Source organism: Callospermophilus lateralis, chromosome 1 (assembly GCF_048772815.1).
Source record: "Callospermophilus lateralis isolate mCalLat2 chromosome 1, mCalLat2.hap1, whole genome shotgun sequence".
In the NCBI taxonomy this organism is placed as follows: domain Eukaryota; kingdom Metazoa; phylum Chordata; class Mammalia; order Rodentia; family Sciuridae; genus Callospermophilus; species Callospermophilus lateralis.
The window spans coordinates 144,666,762-144,689,789 of NC_135305.1; the positions used below are offsets into that span (position 1 = coordinate 144,666,762).

Consider the following 23,028-nt stretch of genomic DNA (forward strand, 5'->3'; position numbering starts at 1 on the left):
CCCAATGTGAAGACTTTTACTTCAGGGTCATAGACTCCTCTCACTGAAAGTGAGAGATTCAGGGGCCAGGTATTAGGAGTTAACCTCAAGCATCTGATCCTGACACAGAGGTCAGAGCCCATTTAGTGTTAATTAGTAAAATTTTTGAAAAGTCAGAGTCATTTGCGTCTCATTTGCCAGTAGGAAGGCAATGTCCTTCCCCGGGGTCATGGTGGCACAAGTCTCACCAATACAATGAGAACTGGAGGCTGGCTCTGAGGAGACACATTGAGCCAATACTTGTGGATGAGCTCAATTCCCTCCATCAAGTACTCAATGTGTTCAAGACCCTGGGCTAGGTCCCCAAAGGGACTGCTGTTCTGAAGAATGGGAAGCAAAATTGCCACAAGAGTGACAGTTGCTGGGGACACACAGCTATGCCAGTCCACAGTGACTATCCACTGGCCAAACAAGTCATCATGAGGTCAGTGAATCACACCACACTATGCACTGACTGGGTGACATCTATGATGTAGCCATTCTTAGCTAGTTGTTTCTCTACATTATTTCTAACAGGACAACACTGCAAAATAGCTATTATGATTTTTCTTTTACTTATGAGGAGACAGGTTCCAAGGGCATATGCCGTTTTCTTCTTTTTTGTTATTTTCGCTGAGCCTCTTCTATTTACATATGCCTGAAATTACAGTTCCTGGTCTTTCCACCCCATGGTATCCCTTCCCTAATCATGTCTTCTTAAAATATCCTTGGTGAACGAATGCTTCACTGTGTGTAGAGTTGTCATCAGCTTGGTCTACAGATTTGCTTACTGGAAGGGCTGGTGGCAACTACCTAATATTATATGGAGTAACACCTCCAAAATGTGTATCTTAAGATATCCATGGCTGCACAAAAGTTGAGTCCCCTGTCATTCTACTACATGAGAATATTAATAATTTTTATACTTCCTGGATAAGGTTCAAAAAGGAGACACAAAGATAATTATGAGATATTTGGCCCCAGTTTAAACATAGGAAAGCTTGATTCTGTCACACAAATTTTTCCCATTTACTTTGAAAATGAGCAAACCCACTTAGCATATTTCATCTAAATTTTAAATGTACACAGTCCTGAGAGAAGTGCCTGTTTTTGCCTATTTTGTGGTCTGTGGTGTGTGTTTTTGTGATTCTCAGAAGTTAGTAAACATGTAGCTAATTTTTCTTTTTTCCCCCTGTGTGTGGGCTGAAGGGCTTAGATCCAGCAACTGCATGACCTCTATGACCTCTAGCAATATATTTTGAGCCCTTTTATTTTTTAAAGTTAAGTAGAACTATTTCTTCCTTGTGTAAACATGATTTTATATTGCATCTCAAAATACAAAACAGGACTAAGCAGATCTTCTCTGGGAGAACAGGGGCAGAGGTTCACTTCTCCCTCACCTTGCCCCCTCTTCACCTTGCCCCCTTCAACCCTGCAGATATCTAAAGCCCCTGACCTACAGTCTTCACTTATTCACACCCAAGTCTCTGATTCTGAAGGTAGATTCTACAACACTGATTTGTGCCAATAATCACTTAGCCCCTACTTTCAAAGGAGTATAGAAGCCATAAACATAAATCAAAGAAGATTTTCTTTCTCTTAACAACCAAGGGTGTGGGGGGAGGCTTTGTAAGACACAGTGAGAGAAAAACAAAATGATTTATTCAGATAAATTAAAATGGCTGTCACTGATATGAAATGAAGCTCAAACTGAGTTATAAAAACCTTGAATTCACCCTCTAAACTGAACCAAAATTGCTTATATGTTACCAAAATAGCTCCACTAGAACAAAAGTAGATTTGCATTACTTCATATGAGAATACAAGTTAGAGGTTAGGTTCGTATAACAAAAATTACATGCTCTATGAAATCTCTGGATACCCAAATGTGTTCTGATTTGGGTATGAAAGAAAACAAATCTAGTTGGTGTTGGTAAGCAAGCCAATGAGATGCACAGCAGACAAAAAGCTGTCAATAAAAACTACTAGACAGGCGATTGACTCCATGGGATTCAAAATTCTCCACTGTGACCAGCAGCACCAGCACAGGGGGTTGGAGGGGTTATGTGAAGCAGTGCAAAGAAAGGAAACTGCAGTAGAATGCCAAACAGCCAGCAGCAGAGGAAGGGTGTCCACTCCTCAGCTTTGTTGCTGCAGACCCATTCCTTGGTGTCAGGTACGTTGCAGCATCTTGAAGCCAGGCACTCTATTCCTCTGGGAATTCTACAGGACCTGTTGCCTCTCTGAATAATGGAGAGGCCCTTTAATGGGGCCAGGCATATATATATATATAAAATAAAAGGGTCAGGAAGCAGTGCTTTGGGAAACTAGAAAGAAGCAGTAGGAGCTGCCATGCAGAATAGCTAAAGGATTGCAAATGAAAGTCAAACTCAGATCATTACCCGATCTTTCCCATATCACTATTGAACCTTTCTCAGAGAGCTGAGGATGTGGCAGGTGAGGCTTGAGTATAGCTCAACACAAGGACTAGATTGGGTAAGTGAGGAACCCATACAGATATAAATCCCACATTAATAATAACTAATTGGTTTCTGGGGCTTGTAAGCTCATCTTCTTAACTATAACAAAGTTGAGATAATGACCTGTTTCTGCGAGACATGGTAGTTTCTCAGGCAGGATGACAGGGATCACAGGCCTGAGTGCAGAATGGGTGCATGTGGCAATGACCCAGCAATTTCATTCCTAGACATATATTGGGGGAAGAAAACATATCTACAAAACCCTGCACAATAATATTCACAGCAGTATTATTCCTAATAGTCCCAATGTGGAAACAATAACCAACATGTTAGTGGATAAATAAAATGGGCTGTGTCCATACAATGGAATATTACTCAATGAAGTACTGCTACATGCTACAACATGAACAGACCAGGACGACATTACATTACAAGAAGCCACATATTATAATTTTGTTCATAGGAAACATCCCAAACCCAGCATCACACCTAAAAGACACTGCAGTCCCATTAGTAATCACTCTCACTGTCTTCTACTCTCAGCCCCCAGTAACGACTAATCTACCTTTCATCTCTATGGATTTGCCTATTTTGAACAGTTCTTATAAATTATATAAGATGTGACACTTTTTGCCTCAGTACAGGAACAAAATAGTGGCTCCATAAATATTTGCTGAACCAGTGGAGAAGTAGTATAGAAAGAATTTATGGTCTAGGAAAAGGTCACACAATTTTAGAAGTATGAGAAACTTTAAATGTCATCTAGACCAAATATCTAATTTTCTAGATGAGGAAATCCAGATCCCCCAAAATCTTGGGCTGGCCCCCAGGGATAGACAGACATAGAGTGACAGAAGTGAGAATTAAAACACAAAAGGTTTGATTTACACTGTAGGAGTTTTTGTAGACTGACTCCCCATAATAAAAGTTCCCTTTTTCTTTTACTTCATCTAATATGATGCAGTTATCAGTACCTCCTTAGGTGTAGGGCTTGCTTACTTGCTTGTGTCTAAACATAGTTGGGTCTCTTTCTGGTGTTTTAGGATGAACTTGTTTCAAGAAAAAGACCCAAATCATTTTTCAATATGACCAGGCCCCTTTCAACCTCTAGTCTTCTGTTGCTACCATTGTTTCTTCCTTTGAGCAGCTGTTTTGTGGAGATCGCCTACGAAAATACAAGCCCTGCTTAATTTTTGTTTGTTTGTTTTTAAAAAAACAGGAAGGTAATTTTTTAATCAGAGGGAGAAAAGGCCATATTTTAATACAAAACCAGATGTGACAATGCATACCAAAGAACTATAATAGTCTTTAAGATGAAGAAAGCACAATAACAGAAATCATGATTCAGTACACCTCTAAGAAGCCTACAACAGACTAAGAAATAAACACACACACACCTCCCCAATACCCCCGACACATGTACGTACAGGCTGTATGAGCAATGATTTTTAAAACACATTGGAAGAACAGGATGAACATACCCACGTGTGCAAATGTACATGTTTTCCTTAGAAACATAGCATGGTTTTCTTTCATTTTACTAAGCTTACAGAAATTCAATCTAGAACTATTTCATGCCTAACACATGTAAAGGAAAGGGTATAAAGTAAAATTTTGCATTTTCCTGGGAGTTGTTGATTGCATTTTTTTGGTGGGGGGGGGTTTAAAATCTACATACAAATAGAGGTTGTTATGATGCTTGCCATTTAATAGATTACCAAAACACTTTATACAGCACTATTTACAATACAGTAAATATGTTACACCCACAATGGTGGCCAGGGGATCAGTGCTTCCAAACTTCTCCAGTACTTACATGTGGAGATCTAAAGAGGACAATATATCCAGAAGATAAGGAATGGTTTGCTCCCCACTGACAAAGTGCTCCCTGACCAAAGAAAAGTCCCTATAGGCAGTATCTTCTGGTCAGCCACAGTCATTGTCAAGGAGTCCAAACCCTCGAGGCTCTTCACTGGACCTTGCAGTTCTCACTACTCCTGGGCTCAGGTGCAGCACCTGGGCTTGGGGCAGGATGGCCTCGCCTGGCTCTCAGGCCCTCTCTGGGGTTGGCAGCCGAGCTTCTCTCAGGAAGATGATTGACAGAGATTTCGTGGTGGACTCTTGGAAGGTGGAGCCTGAACCACCTTGGCTCTGTTGAGCAACCTTGACCTTTTGTGATCTGCTGCCAAGCCCTGCTTAATTTTGAAAGCTCACTAGCTGACATCCCCAGGAAGTATGACTCTGGAGTTCACTCATTCTCAGAGAATAGCTCTGACATGTATTGTATTCCCTTGTTCTGATGCATTATCTAAAGACCAGAAAGATATTTCATGACTATGGACTCTAGGAACAGAACTCTAAAATGACTTTTGCTTATATATTTGTTTGGATATTGGATCCACAAACATGTGAAACTCCACAGTGTATCCAAATTATACACTCCTGTTTGATGTTTTCTCCTTGACAAACATTGATGATTTTCTTGAGAATAAAGATTTCTGTGATTCTTTGAGGAAAAAAAAATTGACTCCAGCCTTACCACTTGAACTCCACCTCAAACACTATATTTTATAATCATGGCACAATTACTATTTTACCCCTCCAGTTTGTGAATACAATACAAAGATTAACCTGATGTTGCTTTTTTAATTGAGAAGTAAACCATCTTTCACCCTCCATTCCAAGTGAAGCAAAACCCACAATCTATTAAGTTTGTCTAATGATTTCTTTTTTTAATACTAAGAAATTCCATACATTTTCACCAAATGTCTAAAACCATAGTTTTTACAAGAAAATCTCCTATCAACTGAACAATATCAAACAGATGAATTCTGAATTTCAACTAGATGACCTTTTTTTACATATATATGATGTGAAGGATAGCTTTGCTCAAAGGAAGTGCACATCAGGAAAAGTGGGTTGAAAAGATTCATAAAGCTAGAGGGGAACTGATTTCCTTTACTATAAGTTCAACCCCTTCATTTTAAAGAAGAGGAAAGTGAACTTAGCAAAGGAAGGACAGACAGTCTTCTCAAGAAATAGTTGTAGAACAAGAGGATGTCCCAGGCAGAGAGAAAGGAAGGAAAGGGAGGAAGAAAAGAACCTCACCCTAAAACTCACACCAGGTACAAATATTAATTCAAACTGATCATGGATTAAAATGTAAAACATAAATCCATAAAGAAAAGGAAAGTGAAGCTCAACAAGGGAACTTGGTTTGCCAAAGTTCATCCAGTGACTTAGACTTGTCACAGAGGTTGTTTCAATACATTATTATTCACCAGCTTAGCAAATTCCATTTGGCCCTAATAATTCTCTACTCAGGCTAACTCAGAGTAAATGGTTGCCACTCTGTTGACTGGATATTTGTTCAAGCTCTTTTGGTCTTGAAAAATCTGACTCCTGCTTCTTCAATTACTCATCAGCCTTCACTAGCCAACTGCCCTGTGCCAGCCATCCTGCAGGGTTAGAAGCTTGAAGTCATGTTTCCCACCTCAAGGGACTCAGAGTTCATGGGCGAGAGAGTGGAATCTCACGCTAATGAGATTTAAACCCCTTCAAGGGCAACAACCAGCATTTCCTTCCTTTTCACCAGGTGAGCACAGTCAGTGGAGCGCTGGGCACACCTGGCACATTTTGGTGATTGGCCAGTCTTGAGGTCCAAGACACTCGATGCCCTGGTCTGTTGGAGGACTGAAGTCTACAGAGATTAAGGTGCAAACCCTCCATAAGGTGAGAGAGGAGTGCAGGCTGTCCCACGCGACTGGGGGGCCACCTGGCTCATCTCTTGGTCTGCACCAGGCAGTGGTTACAGGGGAGCTCACCAATGGCAGAGAGAACCTGGCAGGCCTAGGAAGACCCCCAAAGCTCCACAGGTGCCTCCTCTCTGGGCACAGCCCTTGGCTGCCTGGCACCTAATGATGGCTGCTGTGGGGTCTTCACCCAGGCCTTCTCCAAACAGAACCTTAAGCTGCTAGTAGGTGGGTTGCAGGGATCCCACCCCGTTTCTATTTCCTTCTGGGTCTCCTTTCTGGAGTTTGGAATTTTTCCTGGTGGAAAGTCGCGGGGTCACCCACGGCACCTCCTCTGTCGCCCCCTCAGCCCCGTGTTTCTGCTTTTCAGAAAATTTAGCGCCCTTAGGGAAAACTTTAAAATTTCAGGAAGAAGAAAATTTCAACATGAAGAGCTCTGGACTAACAGGGCCCAAGCGCCCTTTCTCTGGAGACAGGGCTTAGGACAGCGCTCACCTCAGGGGTCAAAGCCTCCCTCTCACCCATTGCCCTGGTTCCTGGGCCTTTTCCGAACCCACCTCTCAGCTCATGAATAATCAGCCCCGCCTTCCTGGGCGGGGCCAAGGCTTCCTCATGAATAATCAGCCAGGCCTTCCTGGGCGGGGCAACACTTCCTCATGAATAATGTATTTTTCTCTCTGGGCTTTCAGGAACCAGAGGCGGAGCTCAGTCTCATGAATATGCAAAGCAGAGGAGAGTGGCAGATAACGCTCTCCTGCCAGGCGGGGCCCCTCACAGCCTGCTCCAGCTCTCAGTGCAGAGCCCTCCAGCAGCCATTGCTGCCTCTCTCCCGCCTTTCTGAGGGCTCAGTCGCGCTCCTGGCTGAAGGGCCCCCACCAAGCTCGTGCCTCCTCGGGAAGCTGGAGTCTCAGGCTGCCAAGCCTGGGTGACCGGTAGGTCAATGACAGCCTCCTGGGGCTTCCCCAGGTGGAGCTGCCCTCTGAGGTGAGGCGCCAGCTGGGCCGGTGAGGTCCCGAGGGACCTTGAGCCTCCTAGGAAGGGCCGCTGGGCTGGGGTCCCAGACAGACCTGAGGTCAGCGCAGTGCTGCATGGGCCAGAGCTGACCAGACTCTGGAGGGACCTGGGTTCCAAGAGAAGGACAGGTTAGGGATCCAAAGGGCAGAGCTCCTCTGTCTTCCAGGGCATCTCCCACCTCTTCCCCGCTAGTGACCTTCTATGTGTAATTATGAAAATGGAACAAACTGTACATGGAGTCCCCTTACCCTGCCCCTGAGCTGAGCCCCTTCTGCAGAGGTCGCCCCTGGCTGCAGCAGGACAGGGAAATCAAGAGGAAGGGGATTACTGTATGTTTTCTAAATTTACATGTAAGATCACCTCTGCAATCACATAGGGCAAGATGGTATTTTTAAAAAATGGTGTTGGAATAACACAAGCAGGGAGAATAATAAACTCTTATCCTTCATCCAAGCTATACACAAAAATTTGTGTATTTAGATTTATTCTACATCTATATTCAAAATCGAAAACAAATTTTTTTCTAATATTGGATTGTTGTAGGTAAGAATTGTTTATATTGCATGATGCGATACATTAAACCAAAACAGAAAATTGATAAATCAGGCCTGATTAAAATCATTAACATTTCATTATCAAAAGATATCTTTAAGGCTGTAAATACATCAGCTATCAACTAACACAGAATCTGTACAGAGAATATACAAAGGAACCCTACAAATCAATAAGCAAAAGACATTTCAATGTTAAAATGAGCAAAACACTTGAGCTAGCATTTCACAAAAGACATTCTAACAATCAACATAGATCCTAAGAGGTGCTCAGAATATGACCCAAGAAATGCAGATTAAAACCACAAACAGATGCTCAGCAAAATGGTTAATCAATTTCAATGGTCAATCAGGATTACTGAGGATATGCAGTCACTGGAACTCTCATGCATTCAATTTGTTAGTTCCTTATGAAACCAAACATACACCTATCCTAGGACTCAGGACTACACCACATGCTCAAGAGAGATTAGTTCCCTGCCCATGAATGACTACTATTCCTGGCAGCATTATTCCTGAGAGCCAAAAGTTGGACAAAATACAAACATCCATCAACAGAAAACAAAACATTTTTGATATAATCGTACAATGGACCATGATCAGCAATAATAAAAATATAAACTACTAGTACACAGAACACCACAGCTAAGTCCCCTAAACATTATGCTGAGAGGAAAAGCTATGCATAGGGCTGTGTGTGGTTCACTATTGGAGCACATGCTTTGCATACACAAGGCCCTGGCTCCAATCCCCAGGAAATACACACACACATACACACACACACACACACACACACACACATACCCAGCACACAGGAAGCAGGTAGAGCCAGTGGGGAGGCCCTATGCACTAGGTCCTGCACCAGGACCCCACATGGCCCATCATGGTGGTAACTCCCGCTGAGGGGACCCAGTCCAGGAGAAGGGAAGCTAGAAGCCTGTGGCCCAAGGCCTAGCCACAGCGGCAAAGCACCCACCTGGCCTCCTAAGTAGGCGTGGCCTTGAAGAATCTGCCCCATGATAGCACATGACAAGTGCCACTCAGAAAAGGCTCTGGGGCAAGGAAGGATGCAGAGAATGAGGCTCTGCTACTGCCACGGCAATGCCAAAGGCACAGGCAGAAGTTCCAAGGTCACTACCTGGCTGAGTACATTCATGAAACCTAGGCCTGGACCCTGCCAGCCAGCAGGGAGGGGCCTAGAGGAAGAGTTCAGCCAAGGTGGAACAGGAGAGGAAGGTAGCAAGCAAGCAGGAGGGGGACAATGACTCAGAGGAAGAGAGTGAGGCTGAGGAACAGAGTGAGGGCAAGAACAACCAAGAGAGTGAGGAGGACCCTGAGAAGGAAATGAAGATGCACAAGAAAAGGAGGCAGAAGAAGACAACCAAGGAGAGTCTGAGGAGGGAGGAGATGCCACCAAGGCAGAAAGCCAATTTCACCCTGAAATAGAATAGGAAGCAGAGAGTGGCCCAGAGGAAGAGTCCAGACCAGGAGCTTGATTTGAGCCCTAATTGCTAGAAAGATAGGCAGCTCATCTGTTTCCTGTGTCCAGACATTGAGGCTTACCAGGGCCACCAGTTCTCCACTCTAGGTGAAGCCTTCAAAGAACTAAGAGTAAGTATTGGGCATTGAGAGCACAGGCCTAGGGGTCAGGACAGCTGGGTTTCAATTAAGATGACCTAGCAGTGACTACATGACTTGTCCCTCAGAAGCTGGAATATTCAACTTGTTGGGAGCTGTTCGTATTCACAGCTGTTCTTTTTGGTTGAAAAGCTTTGAGAATCCATGAAGGTATGAACTTTAACCTGAGAAAAACTACAGTACATACAAAATCTAGTATATAATTTCTGAAATATCTCAAGCCTCTGGTCTCTGGATCCCAGGCAAAGCAATCCTTGAAAGTTTGTAACCCCACTTTGGGCAGTGTAAAAATCATCACCATTGTTAAAACTAGTGCCTTGACGGAGAGTTCTTGATAAGGGGATCTCTGCCTACTTAAAACAGGAAACCATGATTTTATCAAGTGAATCCAAGGAGTGATTCCTCCCTAGAGTAATAGTTTTCATAATGACTTGATGTGTGCCTTGGATTGCTGCTTTTAGGTTCTAGGTGTGTGAAACTTGGTAGGAGAGTAAGAAGGCCAAGGCCAAATGAAAGTTCTCAGGTTCTCTGTCTGGCCTTTTACTTATCTTGGACCTTGCTGGTACCATGAGAACAGTGTTTGGCAAGCTTTAGAATTTGGTAAATATTTGTTGACGGAATGAATTTGCAAATGTATTTGTATTATGGATTTTTACAACAAGAGAAACTGCTGTTGTTAATCAAGTTGAGAAGTTTGTGTGATTAGCATTTAGTGATCAGCACGTTAGTAAATGTCCTTTCATGATGGCTTTTGCTCCCTAAGCAACCATAGAGTTGCTGGCATTGGGATCAGAAAAACTGTTCTAGTACTGAGAATTGCACCCAGGGGAACTTTAACACAGACCCACACCCCAATTTCTTTAATTTTTTTATTTTGAGACAGAACCTTGCAAATTTGCTGAGGCAGGCCTCTAACTTGTCATCCTCCTGCCTCAGCCGAGTTTCTAGGATTGCAGGCATGTGCCATTGCACCTAGCTGGATAACAAATATTTTGATAATGAAGATCCCTTGTATTCCTATTATTATTTTAAAGTACACATTCAAAAAGAGTATAAAAACATGAACAGTAACAATTATAAAGCAAATAGTGATATAACCTCCACCCAGGGAAGAAGTAGAATACTAGCAATGTTGGTACCACCCATGTTCTTTTCCAGTTACATTCATCTCATCCATTCTCTTGACTTTGGGGTAGTTTCCTTGCTGATCTTTATACTTCTACCACATATGTATGCCTTACTAAATTTATTTTAACTTGATTTTATTGGTCTTATATTTTTATTATGCATTCTTTTGAGTTTTGCTTCATTTTTTAAACGTTTGTGAGATTCCTCAAATGAGTTGTGGTTCATTTTTATTGCTGTATTGAAGTCCATTTTATGAGTATTCCACAGTTACTTATTCAGTCACAGATGAAGATTTTTGGAGCTTTGGACTGTTAAAGTGTAGGTATAAACATTCTTGTTTATGTGTCCTGGTATATGGTTACTTGTATTTTTAAAATGGTTGATGAATCTAGGAGTGAAATTGCTGAGTCACAGACCATTCCTATCTTCAGTAGTATTAGATGCTACCAACTATTTTCCAAAGTGGTTATACCAATTTGTACCATCATGAAGAGTATGAGTTCCTGTTGCTTTATATCTTCACCACCTCTTCCTATTGTAGAGTTTTTATTTTTTGTCAATCTGAAGGCTATTTATTTAATGAATGGTATCTTATTGTGGTTTTCATTTGCATTTCTCTGGTTACTATGATTTTGAGAATCTTTTGTATTTCCTCTTTTTGTGAAGTACCCAGTCAGGTCTTTTGCATATTTTCTATTAGATCATATATGTTTTTTCTCATTAATTTACAGGTATTTTCCATGCATTTGTTGTTTTACTTCTTTGTTGTTTTACATGGGTTTCAAATATCTTCTAACTTGTGTTTTTTCTTTTTTTAAAAAAAAAAAAAAGATTGTTCCTTGAATGAAGATTTTAACATGCTAAAATTTATCAATACTTTTTGTTTATGGTTTGTGCTTTTTTGATCTTATTCAACTTAGTGTCAATTTTTGATTAGTGGAAGTAGAGGTCTATTTTATGTTTTGCTTCATACAGATAACCAGTTGCTCTAGCAGCATTTACTGAAAAGAACACCTTTGGCCAGGTGTGGTGGTGCAATGATTTTTAAGGCTGGGGCAGGATATTTGTAAGTTCAAGGTGAGCCATTTAGTTGGATCTTGTTCCAGAAAAAAAAAAAGGCCTGGGAATTTAACTCAGTGGTAGAGCGCCCAAGTGTTCAGTCCCCAGTATTTCCCCCCCGACCTAAAAAAAATTGCTTTATATACTGATCTGCTGTGCCATCTGTGATAAATCAAGCATTTGTGAACATGTTTCTTGGCTCTTCTTTTCCGTACTTTGTAGTATATTTCTGTGTGAACAAGATGTTTTCCCAGCTTTTAAATTCTGGTAGAGCAGATCCTTCTACTTTTTTCTTCTACCAGAGTGTCTCAGTCAGCCTTATTCTTTACATTTTATAAAATAGAACTATAAAACATTTTTTAGAATTGTGATTTTTTATTATTTTTTAATTATCTATTTGTTTATTTATTTGTTTTTGCATTACAGCTCTTATAAAACTTTTTTTCAGGACATTTTGGGCGTTTTTTTAATATTGTATAAAATTTATAAACCAATATAGGGTGAATTAATACCATTACAATAAGAAGTCTTTTGATTAATTTCTTTAGATTTCACTGCTTCGCAATAATATATTTTTTTTCCTGAAAGATCCTTTACATTGTGAAGTTTATTTTTAGATATTTCAAAATTTTATACTATTATAAAAACGTTTCTAATTTTTTTTAAATATGTATAGAAATTTGATTAAATTTTATATTGGTTTTTATATTAAACTATCTGCTAAATTCGCTTACACATTCTAATAATTGTAGAATTATTCTACCTTAAAACCCTTTCAATCAAATAAGGAAAACAAACAATTAACATTTTTTGAGCACCTTTAATACTAAACTCTATGCTATGTGCTTTACATATACTTCTTTGCTTCTTAAAGAGATGTTATTAGTACTTGTTTCACAGTTGACTGAGGGAAGTTAAAGAATCACACAGCTAACAAGTAGACAAGCTAAGATCCAGGTCTCTCCCACAAGTTTCTACTGACCTTGAACAAATTACTTAATTTTTCTGTTTTCCATCTGTAAAGTGGGAGTAATTGCTCTTGAGAGGCTCTAGGACAATGAAATAATGGATATTAAAGCTTCTGAAAATCTCAAAGGCTCATTCAATCCTAATATCTGGCATTTTATCTAATCATTCCTGTGGGTGGTATTATGTGCCCAGAGGCAGGATGGCAGAATAGTTAAAGAGCACATTTTCTAGTACTCAAGTTGTTTGAATGCCATTCCTGGCCATGTCATTTATCAACTGAGTGACTTTGGTAAATTTCTTAATCTCTTTGCATTCCGCTGTAAAATGTGAAGTATATATACCTCCTAGAAGAATCATACCTGTAACATTCTTAGAACAGTAATTGGCCTTTGTAAGTGCAATGTGCTGACTTCTGAAGTTTTTATGTTTAGGTCACTCACTTGAATGAAGAACTTGAAAGCTAGAAATATAGTTCATAGCTTAACAATTGAAACCAGAATTTTTTTATAATAGGAGCCATTCAGCAGAAATAATGATTTATCTTTAAGGTTTAATAATTTACACAGACCCAAGATGAAATGAGATAAGACTAATTAGCATTATTTTAGCAGCCATTCACTGAGCAGTTCCTAGGCCCTTAGTCTTGAGTACTTCTAAAACATCCTTGGTAACTAATTCACAACAATGTGACTGTACTTAATACTATAGGACTGTAACTTTAAAATGGTTTAAATGGTAAAATTTATCTTTGTAGCATACAGTCTATTCTAATTCATCCTCTCAAATTGCCTATGAGGTAAGTATTATTTCTATTTTAAGTGAGGAAACAGACTTAGAGGAATTTAATAACTTGCCCAAAGTCACCCAGTTAGTGTGCTGCAGAGATCTGAAGGCACGTCTGAACACTTCTGCAGCTGTGCTCCTAAAAGGGGATACTGTGGTACCCTGACTGCTCTGAGGCCCAGTTAGAATGGATAAGGTGTCTAATGGTCACAGGACTATGTGGTAGATGTAATGAACTGAAATTGAGGGCTTGTTATAAGCTGTAGTGGCCATTTATTTGCATGTAGAACTTCATTCCTTGATTTAGGAACATGACTATATTAATAAAGATATATTTCACAAGCCCTAGACATACACAGTGATTTATCATCCTTTGGCATTTTCTATTTAGAGTTCAGTTAGGAGTATTTGAATTTTGGTAATGAAGTATATACATTTTATACTTGCTACTACTATAAAAGTTAATATTCCAGATGTTACCTTTGACCTCTGAATTTTAGTTCTTCTGATTGCAAATGACAAGTGCTATACATATTTGTTTTTCACTTGGCATTTTAATTAGTATCTCTTTGAATTTTTTATTAATAAAAGAAGTAGTTTCAAAAAAATGCCTTTTTTCCCATTGCACTTTGGTTATCATTTTAATATTTTATTTTCATTGTATTGCTATGCTTGAGGTAATACTCAGGAATAAGCACAGAAATGATTTATCTCCTATTCTGCCAACATTCTGACAAAGGAATTTCCTGAACAGTTAAAATTATCTTCTGTGATAGATACTTTTTTTTTCTTTTGGTACTAGGGATTGAACTCAGGGGCACTAGATCACTGAGCCACATCACCAGCCCTATTTTGTATTTTACTTGGAGACAGAGTCTTGCTGAGTTGCTTAGCACCTCACTTTTGCAGAGGCTGGCTTTGAACTTGGGATCCTCCTGCCTCAGCCTCCAGAGACATTGTGATTATAGGTGTGTGTCTGCAGCAAGCCCTTTGCTAGTTTTAAAGCATTATTTGTATCATTGAGAAACTAGCTGTTTTGGCCCTATTATATTTACTTATTATCACTGTCAGTTAACAGTTTTTTTTTAATCTCAATTTAAGCCAATGTACCAATTTCTGTGGCCTCACACCAACTTTCTATCCCCATTTCAACCTGCATCTTCATCAGTGCCAATGTTTCCCATGGCTCCCCACTACCCTCTATCCTCAGCTGTCATGCCTGCTAGCCTGTGCTGTGTTCCTCAGCTTCCAACCCCATCATTCCACATCGTTATTCATTAGCTGACTGATCTGTACCTGCATAACTCACCTCTCACTCTGCTGAGTCCTTACTCACCACCCAGTGGTCCACTCCCTGCATATCTCCCAAGGCCCCTCATTTCTTATATTCTGTTTTTTTTTTTAGAGAGAGTGAGGGGTGGGAGGGAGGGAGGGAGAGAGAGAGAGAGAGAGAGAGAGAGAGAGAGAGAGAGGGAATTTTTTATTATTTATTTTTTTAGTTCTCGGCGGACACAACATCTTTGATTGTATGTGGTGCTGAGGATCGAACCTGGGTCACACGCATGCCAGGCTAGCGCGCTACCACTTGAGCCACATCTCCAGACCTCATTTCTTACATTCTTGGTCCCTAGGCCCCCTGGCCTGTGCCTGTGTACAGCTCTTGATCCTCCTCATTGCCCCGCCTCTCCAAGCCACCACTGTCACTCCTGTGAACCACTAGGGGAAGGAGAGGAAGTTGTTATTATCATTCTCACATGAGTGCACAGTACAGGTTACCAGAGGCTCAATTGTGATCATGTCATCTCTCCGGCCATGAATGGAATGTGTACTTATATTTTCTTCTATTTTAAAGTTTTCCCCGTTTTCATTGCTAATGTGAAATATAGCAATAAAATGCACATAAACAAAATTTCTTTGAGATCCTCAATAATTTTAGGAATATGTAAAAGATTCATGAGATCAGAAAGTTTGAGGGTCACTGTTCCAGATGTACAAGAAAAAGATAAATAAATAAATAAATAAAAATTTGGGCCACAGACAGGCAAGTCATTTTTTGAAAAAATTTCTACAGATACACAATAAACATAACTAAAAATATATCGTTTTCTAATAAAGACATGCAAATAAAAAGCAAGATACTATTTTGCTTACTTATCAGATTGATCATAAAAATATAATAAATAGCTGATTGAAAGGCATTTTAGCCGAATAGATCAGAAGCTTATGTTTCTTTTGACTCTTTTTGGAAATATGTTCTATAGAATTTATTGAATGTGTCTGAAGATGCAACATATTTATCATGTTTTGTTTTTGCTATAATATTAAAAATCTTCTAAAATCCAGATGTGTTAAGGTCTGTAAACAAGTCAGATTGGCACCTGTTATTTTGCCAGAGAAATGTTAGAGTCTGTAAACAAGTCTGCATGGCGCCTGGCAAAATGCCAGAGGGAGTGGTTTGTAAAGTAACAAAAGTGAGCCATTAAGTGTGGAGATTCCTTATTGGTTGACTGCTGTATCTATTTTATGCTAATTAGATAAGTTGTGTAAAATGTATAAATATCGCTCAGATCCTACAATAAACGGCTTCCATTCCTGCAGTATCAACGTACACAAGTCATTCGTCACCCCCGGTTATTTTGCTGCAGCCGGACTGCAGCACAGATGATATTTAGAAGAAATTTCCAGTGGAAGAAAAGCACTTCTAATGTGTTTCCTTTCTTCCTTAGCTGTTTTGGTGGCCACCTAATGCTTAATTGTGTGGAACTATGATTAATCTGAACCTGACTACCCTTTCCTTATGAAGCATGTATAATGGATGTCAAATGATAACCAGTCAGATACAACACATGGAGTAATTGGTGGGTTTGTTCTTTCACCAAAAACATTTATTTTAGCTTTTAAAAACAGTTTTGTACCACAGCAAGACAAAAGGGGAGATTGGCTTAGATGTTCCAGAGACTAACAGATGCCCAGTGTAGAGTTCATTTGGGGCACTTTGCCCAGGACACTTTCAATAAAACATACAGTTACTCTAGGGATTTTGAGGCTGTGGTTATATCAGGATTACACATATATTCCTTTTCATTCAAAACATCCACTTACTTACTGCAAGTGGTCAAAGTAGGAAAGGTAGTAATGTTTGTTTGTTTTGTGTATGTGTGTGTGTGTGTGTGTGTGTGTTTCTTGTTTTGTTTTGTTTTATTTTCAAATGGATGTGCTCATCTATCTGTAAGCTCCATTTACTTACTGCAAGTGGTCAAAGTAGGAAAGGTAGTAATGTTTTTTTTTGTTTTGTTCTGTTTTGTTGTGTGTGTGTGTGTGTGTATGTGTGTGGTTGTTGTTGTTGTTGTTTGTTTGGGGTTGTTTTTTTTTTTGTCAAATAGATGTGCTCATCTATCTATAAGCTCCATTGCATCGATAGCACAAAGTGGGCTTAATATTTCACTTCAGGTCATTCAGCATTATCATTTTTTAAAGAAACAAATACCTTAGAAATAAATCACAGTCTGCCTTAAAAAATTATAATCACGTTAATGAAAATTTAATCTTTTTTGAGGGCTATGGCCAAAATCCAAACTGCAGGACAATCTTTAGGAAAATTGGAATGTAAAGCATTGAGTTCAATTTAGATAGCATCAAAGTCTTCATCATCAACTCCAATGGCATCAAACTGAATTCATCATCTCCACCACTGAATGTATCAGGTTCATTGATTTTTAGCCTGCTCCAGAAGCTCTCCATAAGCCTCAGACTTCTAGCTTCAACTGTGTTGTATTGTAAAATTACATCAGCTTTGTTATTCTGGTTGTGTTGGAGAACAACCAATATAATGTCTGATGTATTTCTCCAAACCTTTTTTCTCAGTTTCCCTCTGATGTAACAAACCTCTTCACACCATTGAAATTCATTGCTTCTAATGGTCCATTTCCCATCATTCTGATTCCCTGAGCACACTCTTGCCCGTCCTCTTCCTCCTTTACCTTTATTCTTAGGCATGGCAGTGAAGCTGAACTCGCAGAATCTCCAATTTCCCTCCTATAGCATGGGGGGCGGCGGAGGGCAGTCCTCCGAGCAGCGCGATGGGCCACACAAAGAACACCTGGGACCAAGCAGGCTCCTGGAGGCCGAGTTGTAGGACCAGAGAGTCTGCAGAATTCTTCAAAGAGTCTGGGTTCTACCGAGCTCCCCCCGCGCCCAAGGTCGCCAGCAGCAAATGGCTTTTGCCATGTTTATTCTTTAAAAGGAAAATTTGCAAGGTATGTGGCTATGACTTCATATTTTAGAGCAGTTACTGTAACCAAGCCATGGAAATTTTCTGTGTGGGGGCTGAATTCCTTAGTATTCAAACTGACTTACTCAGGTAGGAAAAGTGTTTTGGACTTCCTTGCTCTAAAACATCATGTGTTCACCAGTTCTTTCAAAGTTAAAGTAAAATATTAAAAAATCTAAACTAGGAATTAGAGGATTATTTTTATAAGAAGAAATTTTAATCTTACTATTTTTAAGGCTTTTCTTTGTGTACTCAGGAAACATTCTGGTCTTTAAGAAAAAATAGATTTTAGAAATGCTGTAATCTATTTTGCTACCTTGTAAGTTAGAAATGCTGATTAGCCTTAAAAATTGGAAGGAAAGGGCTGAGGTTGTGGCTCAGGGGTAGAGCACTTGCCTAAGTACTTGCTTCACTTGTGTGAAGCACTAGTTGGATTCTTAGCACCACATAACAAATAAATAAAGGCATTGTGTCCATCTATAACTAATAAAAATATCTTTAAAAAAAATTGGAAGAAAAAATACCAACATGGTAACAGAGCTAACATGAGTGATTTTTTTCCATTTTGCCCCCAAATTTCAATATTATGTTCATTACTTCATTATTTGTAATATTATTTATTAAGCCCCCAAACCAAGTAGCTTTAAGAAGCACTGGGCATTTAAAAAAGATAAGAAGATTCCCAAATAATTATCCCATGTACAGTAATATAGTAGCTTGCTTTTGTTTTGAAGTGATTTAAATACTGTAGCCAGGTTCTTCCTATAGTGTTTTAATTGAGCTGTTAAATCATTCCAAGTTTTCTAATAAAACTAAATTATTATATATTTGTTACACATGTGTTAGTGAGAAGAGAACAGTTTTCTAACACATCAAGGTACCTATAATACTAATAGCTAGGGCTGGGGATGTGGCTCAAGCAGTAGAGCGCTCGCCTGGCATGCGTGCGGCCCGGGTTCGATCCTCAGCACCACATATAAACAAAGATGTTGTGCCTGCCGATAACTAAAAAATAAATATTAAAATTCTCTCTCTCTCTACCTCTCTTTAAAAAAAATACTAATAGCTAGGTATATATAATACTTACCTACTAGTCTACTCATTTAATTACATATTATGTTTTTATTGTTAAAACAATGTCTGTAAACTTCGAAGCAAGTATACAGTTTTCAAAAAGAAGCATCAAATAATAGCTGAATTTAAAGCAGAATGTGGCCTGTTGCAGTGGACAGAAGAACTTCTTAAGCAACATCATGAAAATATTCAACATCTGCGGTCATATGGTATTATCTTGGGCAGCTGTAAATACAAATGCCAGGTGGTTTGTGGGTTACAGTTTTATATTGAGTCATTGTTTTTACTGGGAAAAAAATAAAATTATTAGTTTTCTCTGATTAACTACAGAGATGTCATATAAATGGATTCATTTATTTTTAATGTAGCAGTAAGCACAATAGTACTACGTTAAAAATGTGTTCTCACTTTAGGGTTACTAATAGAAGCTGAAGTCCAAATAGGTTTTATGTTTTGTTAACTAGTTAATATGAGAAGAGAATGATTGTAAAATATTTATTTACCATGGCCTCCTGGGTAGGAATTTCTAAGCATGTACTTCCAAGGAGCTTTGGAAAGAAATATTCAGAAAGGGTGCTCTGTAGAAGTTTACCTGCAGGCTTTTCCCTTATGTGTTTGTGGTGTAGTTATCAGAAAAAAAGTTAAACCCAGGGTAGTAATGAACAAAGCTCTTCTCATTGTGGATGCGAGTGCCTCTGAGTTTTCTTGGTTTGACTTTTTTCTCCCCCCCACTCATGGGTAATCAGTTTCATGAGGATGCTGCTCACATGCTAGCAATAGCTGGTAGAGGTAAATGGAATTTCAACCAGTTGTGGTTCCTTTTAGCTGACAACATGAACTTTTCTGTTTCATGCTAATTAATAATTGTTTTCTTCTAGAAAATTTAAAAGTGAAAATTTACTGTTTATCAAACAGGATCTAACAGCACTAACTTTAAAATTGATAGTAGCAACTGCATTGTGACTTCAAATTATTTTCTAATTTCCATTGTGTGTTTTTGTTGCTGTTGTTGTTGTTGTTTTACCTATAATTATTTCTTCAAATCAAGCATTTGGAGATTTTCAAGTTACCATTCTGTATGGATGTCCAGCTCATTTCTACTGTAACCAGAGGACATACTTTATGATTTCAGTCCTTGGAAATTTGCTTATTCCTGCATTATGGCCCAGCACATGGTCTGCATTGGTAAGTATTCTATGTGCAATTGAAAAGAATGTATATTTTACAGTGGTTGGGAATCATATTCTATATATGTAAATTTAAACAAATGTGTTAACCCTCATACTCAAATTTTCCATACCCCTTTTGATTTTTTGTCTGCTTCTTGCAACAGTATTGAGAGAAATTTCTTAAAATTTTTAACTGTGATTATTGCTTATCTATTTTGACTTTAAGTTCTTGACAGAACTTTTTTGTTTTATATTTTTTTCTTAAGTTGGGTTCCTTGGAAATAGAGCCCAAGAAGGGAATTCCTATACAAGTGATTTTGTGAGGTAGTGCCTCCAGAAGGAAGGACATGGATCAACACAAAACAGCCATTAAGGACCAGGTCTCAGTTGGAGTCAAATTCATTCTGATCCCTGGAGGAAACTGAGCAAGTTGCACCACAGAGTTGATTATACCTTGAGGCAAGGAGGTTGGCCATTCATAGCCCCATGTCAAGTCTTTTTCCCCATCAACTTTGATAGGGGAAAACCTCTTAAGTGAGGAGGTTCCCAGTTGGCTGAGGGCATGCTCTGCAGAAGTGGGCACTTGTGAACCATTAGTAGTCAGCACAGCAGTTTGCAGGTGAGGTATGAGTGGAGAACAACATCCACTAAGTCCACCTCTTCCACTGCGGAAATCGGCTTATTTCTCACATTAAACTCACTGCACACAGTGTACCTTCTATAAGATTCTGATTGGTCAAAATTTCTAGTAGGAATATTAGTACACAAATTGAAATCTTCTTATTACATTTGTTCCTGAGGACATAATAGATAGTCAGCATCTCCTTCCTCTATTCCATGGCTGAATGTCCCCTCCAAAACTCAGGTTGAAATTTAATTGCCAGAGCAACAGTGTTGAGAAGCAGAACCTTCATGAGGTGATTAGAGCATGCATGAGGACTCTGCTCTCATGACTGGATTCATGTTGTTGTTATTGGTTCACTTAGGGAATTATGCTTCCCTTCCAGACAATGTTAAGCTCTGTGGGTTTAGATGTTCTGCTTCCCAGAGTACGTATACTTGTGTTATAAGGCTCTCAAAACTTAATGCTCTAGGGCTTGGGATATAGCTTAGTTGGTAGAGTGTTTGCCTTCTGTGCACAAATCCCCGGGTTCAATCCCCAGCACCACACACACTTACCAAAAAAAAAAAAAAAAAAAAAAAAAAGCCCACAAAACTTAGTTCTCTGACTACCATCTGATTACTTGGGCTCTTCATGCCAACAATCCAGGGGAAAAAAGTTATATTGGCAGGATATTATAAAGTGTATAAAGTGATACAAACCTTGCTATATAATGGAGACAGAAAGAAATCATTTGTCACTTAGGTAATTTGTTGAGACATCTTTCTACTGTCATGCACAATTTTAACTGTAACTGGGCAAGTCTAGCAACCATAGCCTAATAAAGGCACAGTTTTTATAGTCTCCCACCTCCCAAGGATGAAGGACTGGGTCATCCTACCAGTAAGTCATCTAGATCAGAAGCAGTCATCTAGATGAGAGGCAGTTCTAGCTGAAGGGGAAGGAAGCCTTGAACACATGCCTTTATCCATTTTCTACTGCTAGAACAGAATACCACTGACTGGTAAATCAGAAACATAGAAGTTTATTTGGCTCATATTTCTGAAGGCTGGGAAGCCCAAAGGCAGGGGTCTGGCATCTGTTAATGCCTTTGTGCTGTGTCATAACACGACAAAAAGGCAAGAAAAGACAGGAAAATCAGGTTAAACTCATCCTTTTAATCAGTAACCCACTCCCACAGGAGCTCAGGATTGGCCTCTGTTGCTGGTACATCAGACAGTTGACACTGACAGTTGCTACATGAACACTGGTGAGGACAGAGAGCCCAAGCACTGTTTGGCCCTGACATAGTCTCCATCACTGCCAACACAGCAATTCTGTTCAGGAGCCCATTAGCCAAGCTCTGAGTGGTCAGTGACAGAAACTGGTTGACATCCCTGGCCAAGTCATCCTTTCCTTCTGGTTGTTCAGGGTCTTTTCTGCAGTGGGCATTCCCTGGTGGACATGTGATGAAAAGGTGATCACACTAAGTGCCTACTCCCATAGGTTCATTCACATGCCTCTTCCCTACACCTTCCTATCCTCACACTTCCGGTATTACTATCTTGCCTCTTCTAAACTCCTGACCAGCAATCTAGCTATTTGCTGTTGCCCAGAACATACAGGTTGAAATGGGATTGAAGAACCTCAAGTGAGTGTGTGGAGATACCCCATCCTAGACTCTCCACCTGTTCCCTTCTCCATCAAGACCCTGATTTTGGCATAGAATAGTTTCCTAGACTTATATAGCTCATACTTCTCTGAAAATTTGCCCGTCTTATAGTTAAATCCTGTGCCTGGTTTTCAGTTCCGTCTGCCCTTCAACAATAAGAAATGAGGGTTTATTTAAAACCCCGTAAGGAGGTTCTCTGACTTTGGTTTAAATTACTGATTAGTGGTTATGAACCTGTCATTTTATTTCTTCAACCATCACAGAACTTAGCAACATTCCATTGTCCTTAGTGTTACTGTTTCCCCTCAAAAGCCAGTTCACCCATCCTTGTATCAGTTCAAATCTTCTAAGAAGCACACACCAAAATAGGATTAGATGTTTATTGAAGGGAACACTTGTAAAGAATAAAGGAAACGGAAGATAAAGGGACCAGGAGAGCCTTCAGATTGTGATACAGTTTCAATACCTGTGTAGGGAGAGGGAGGAGGGAGAATTGGTAGGAGGAGCCTCATCTGCTATTTGATCCATTTTTTGAATTCTTAATGTCAGTTATGTTTCTCAGTTCTAGGATTTCCATTTGGTTCTATTTATAGATTCCAGTTGTTTGTAATCTCCAACTTTATTTTTTTAAATACATTAATCACAACTATTTTAAAGTACCTATCAGATAAATTATTTCACTTGAGCATCTACTCCTATTATCTTATTTTTTCCTCTTGATTTTCAGTCATTTGACTCTATTACTTTGCTTTCATACAAATTTTTATAAATTTTAAGCGTTAAATGTGATTGAAATTTTAAGGCCCATCTGTATTTGTGTTTGGTTTTTGGTTTTGTAATTTCTTGTGCT

At 39.4% G+C, this 23,028-nt stretch overlaps 1 pseudogene; it reads left to right on the forward strand.

Annotated features, from left to right (window-relative positions):
- Positions 1-8,698: 8,698 nt before the first annotated feature.
- The window catches only part of LOC143642057 (tripartite motif-containing protein 44-like), a 58,233-nt pseudogene continuing 43,903 nt past the window's right edge, over positions 8,699-23,028 (forward strand).